This window comes from Anoplophora glabripennis, unplaced genomic scaffold, assembly GCF_000390285.2.
Source record: "Anoplophora glabripennis isolate ALB-LARVAE unplaced genomic scaffold, Agla_2.0 scaffold1604, whole genome shotgun sequence".
Classification (NCBI taxonomy): domain Eukaryota; kingdom Metazoa; phylum Arthropoda; class Insecta; order Coleoptera; family Cerambycidae; genus Anoplophora; species Anoplophora glabripennis.
Window position 1 is genome coordinate 32,154 of NW_019417679.1, and position 4,273 is coordinate 36,426.

General features: G+C 35.9%; 1 long non-coding RNA gene across 1 annotated transcript; it reads right to left on the minus strand.

Moving 5' to 3' along the window:
- Window positions 1-1,966: 1,966 nt before the first annotated feature.
- On the minus strand, window positions 1,967-2,778 carry LOC111692448. Its single transcript, XR_002763231.1, has 3 exons — window positions 2,435-2,778; window positions 2,253-2,378; window positions 1,967-2,196 (listed from the first exon to the last, which is right to left on the minus strand). It is a non-coding gene; the product is annotated as an uncharacterized LOC111692448 (long non-coding RNA).
- Window positions 2,779-4,273: the final 1,495 nt, after the last annotated feature.

The window sequence follows — 4,273 nt, forward strand, 5'->3', positions numbered from 1 at the left end:
CAAACATCCTGTACATAAATTGCAAAAAACACCTGGTTGGTAGGGTATAAGATTTTTCATAAAAATATTGCAGACTTCAGTACAAAATATGAAAATGGAAAAAACAATAAGGAAAGTTTCGTTCTATTCATAATTTTAATCTGCCTCAGGATTGTGGAACACCCAGTATAAAGATTCAAAACGACATCCCGTTAATAAATATCTATACAATTTTTCATTAAAAGATTTTAGTAAATAAAAACAAAGTTAAAAGTGAAAAGGGAAACAATTGCCCGTTTCGGATGTGGGTCAATTTTGTAGATCACCCAGTACATATATGGATTTTCTAAAAAGCGGCTGCTCAATAAATATACAACTTTTCTTCAAAAGATTTAATGAAAAAATTAACAAAATGGATAAGAGAAAATCTGGTCCACCTGTCAGTTTTATGAAACATCCTGTACATAAATTGCAAAAAACTTTTGGTTAATAAGACACCGTATGTAGAAATATATATTTGAAAATTTAGGTAGGTAGTGAAATGAGAAAAAAATTCTTGTCCGCCTGTTTCATTTTTTATGAAACACTCAGTATATAAATTTGCAAAATGCTTCTACAGTTGTACAATATAAGATCTTTCATAAAAATATTGCAATCAATAAATTTCTGAAATATACAGAAGCCGTCATCCTGTGTAGAAAAATCTATTTGAAATGTTATATTTTCTTCCATATCGTCATTGTCATCGTCATTCCAGTTAGAAAAATGTAAACCTATCTTACTTTTAGAAAAAAATTATAACGTCGAGGAATTAATATTTCAATTTTCAATAAAGGCGATTATTATCATCGTCATTCCAGTTAGAAAAATGTAAACCTAACTTAATTTTAGAAAAAATTTATAACGTCGAGGAATTAATATTTCAATTTTCAATAAAGGCGATTATTATTATTATTATTATTATTATTATTATTAATTATTGGAAAGTGTTGGAATTGAAAGCTGCATTTAAACGTAAAGAATGAGGCCTGTTCGATTTTAGTTCGTGCCAGACAGCAATGAGGGCGCTAGGTTGTCCTCTAGTAAATGTTTGCCACACAGATCTAATATAGTACTGTATCTATGGTTTGCCCTCTCAAACCGGCTAACCTCAAATCTTTTATATGTGACTAACTTAACTTCTTGTATTTGTATTTTCATTTTGTGTTAGTCGTCAGTAATTTTAATTATATTAGCAGCAAAATTGACCTATTTTCGAGTGGTTGATTTATAAAAGTACCTATATTTTGAAATAATATGGAAATTTGTAGTTGATGTCTGATTATTATGTTAGTAAAAGCTGATAGAATCAAAAGGTATGTATGTATACAATACAAATGTCTCATAATAGAATTACAGAAAAATGTTTCTTTTAGATGCTATTTTTTAAACAATGCTGGAAGTTGAATATCGCAGGGAGTATTGCTGAATAAGTAAACAATTAATTGTGAAGTTAAACAGAAAAATTTTTTTTTTTGTAAATAACAATACTGTGGCTCTCGAGTGTTGGAGAAATAAGAAATCCCCCAAATATAATGTATTGTAAATCCATCGTAAATGGCAATGGGTTAAAATTTCAATATTATGAAGTTAAATTGAAGATATGTGTTTTAATCCAGTTGACATGTGATAACAGAAGGTTTTGTGTTTAAAATTAATGTTATTAGTACACAAATGGCGGTATAGTAGATACCTAATGCAGTATTTATTCAGATGTATGTATTATTGATAATATTAAATATAAATAATAAAAAAGAATGCGTTTTATTTGTAATGATTGATTGTGAAAGAAAATTGTCTTTTTCTGTGACAACAGTGAATATTTAAAAAGACATACTTACCGTATATTTATATACAACTCTTTGAATTGATTAAAACCTGAGTTTTTCAAATAATGATGAAAAAAACATATTGAAACTACCTTCCAGAATTACTACATACGTAGGTATCTGTATATTTTATGCATAATGTCACATTGTATAGTATATGTAACGTATAGTTAAAGACCAACAAAGATGTTTTATTTAAATCCTTTATTCACTGGTGGTTTCCAGGGGTCGTCGTTAAAACAGCAAGAGTGTAGGAATGTAGTGGTGGATTCTTATAAACCAACTAAACAAAACTTCCACACTGTGCACTATATTTACATTCATCTACAGCCTAGTTTCAACTGGAAAACTAAAATTTATGTTAGATTCTACCAACAGCCGGGTAAAAAAATACATATACTATACCTGTCGAAAGGGTTTTTGCAAAACGCCCCCAGGCCAAATATTTGTCTTCTGAGTAAACTTGGAACTGGCTTTTCTCAATTTACAGGTTTATTTTACTTGACAGTTTAGGAATCTTGCAGATTTGTACTGGAAGAGGTTATTATTATTTTTAATGAATGGGTAAAGGTTATGTTAAAGCTTACAGTGTTATTTACCTGTCCATATGTTAAGTTAGAAGAATGTATTTCACTGACAATCCAGATCACAAAGCATACGTGGGGCCCCGACCTATAACATAAGCCCATGGGACCGGTGTTGAACGTAATTTTTTTCTTGGGAAAAAAACTATACCAAATCTTCACAAAACCAAAGAATACGATGTAAAACGGCCTCCGCTAGCGTGATTTACACAAATGGGTGCACATAAAGTTGAAAATTTCCGATTTTCGTACGATCAAACGGTGGCCGCCATCTTGTGATATCAAAGTGACGTTAGTCACGGCGCTGTCATCGGCTGTCATAAACTCGCAAAATTTTTTGTCGAAGGGTTTTATACCATCGCTTACGACCCTCTGGGGCTACTGAGAGGGCCGAATATAATTTTTCGCGGAAAGGGAAAGGTATCGTGACGTCACTCGTGAAGAATTCGGTCGCGGAAACACCACGAACGTCACGTAAGAGCCGCGGAAAGTACGTTCTCTTTTCACCTGACCGAAGAGACGCCCATGGCTGAATGCACAAATTTTATATCGGTAATGCCGGTCTTAAATTTTGTTACATTCGACCTAAAAAAAGTTGATGGAGATATAGAAGAGATAGACATCGTCGCGACGCGTCGCCGGAAAAGCGTCTCGGGGGGCCTACCGGGGTTTCCTCAGTCCTCGGGCGCGGTCCGTACGCCGAGAGAAAGGCCAGGGCTTCGTTCTCGCGCAGAAAGCGAAGGCCGATCGAGCGAGGGAAAAAAATTACGCCGTCGCGAAAACGGCGTTTTCGCCGAAATAATCCGGGCTTTATAAAATAATCGGGGTCTCGAGAGAGAGACGCGAGATGCAGACCCCTTTTGAAAAACTAATTTCGGCGTTAAAAAGTAAAAAATAAGCCGCAAAAATACGCCCGAGACGCTCAGAAAGGACGAAACTTTCGCGTAAAAGCGGAAGCTAGTCCCGATCCCTCCCGAGAAAAATGCCCTTTGTCGGAGAAATCGACCACGAAACGCTTCCGATGGAGGGCGTTTCCGAGTATCTGCGTCTCACTTCCCCGCTAAATACCGCGGTCCGTCGCGCGGACGACCGGAAACGCGAAAAATTCGAGGGGAAAACGCGGGAAAGCCCGCACCGCAACACCTCTAAACAACGCAGCGAGAACGACGGGTCGCTTCGCGACTCGGGGCGAGCCCCTGCGCGGCTCGCCGAGGGAGCCTTCGCCAATGGAACGTGGTCCTTTTTCGGGGGCGGGCGTGCGAGCGAGAGTAACGCGCTTTAATATATATGATTGATAAGTTGGTCGCGTATAATTTTTGCCTCATGTAGAGAATTACACCCTGTTACAACGTCATCTACGTAAATGTCATTCTGTAAAACTTTAGAAGCTACTGGAAATTTAGAGTTTTCATCTAGAATTAACTGAATAATAGTGCGATTTGCGAGTTAAGGCGTACAAGATAATCCAAAAGTTACTCTTTTTAATCTAAAATCTGAAACCGGGTCGTTAGGTGAAACTCTCCATAACATGCGTTGATAATTTTGATGCTTTTCTGCTACCAAAATTTGTGTAAACATACTTTTAATATCATTTGTAAATACTACAGAATGCAGTCTAAAATACAAAAGAATACCAATAAGATCCTTTTGTAATTTAGGGCCAGGTAAAAGTAAATCATTTAGCGAACCGTTAGAAGTTTTTGCCGAGGCATCAAAAACAACCCTCAGTTTTGTTTTAGTGTTATCTTGTTTGAAAACACAGTGATGCGGAATATAAAAAATATTCTTTAGATTTGCGTCATCATGAACTGGCTCCAAGTAATCGGAATCTAAATATTCTTG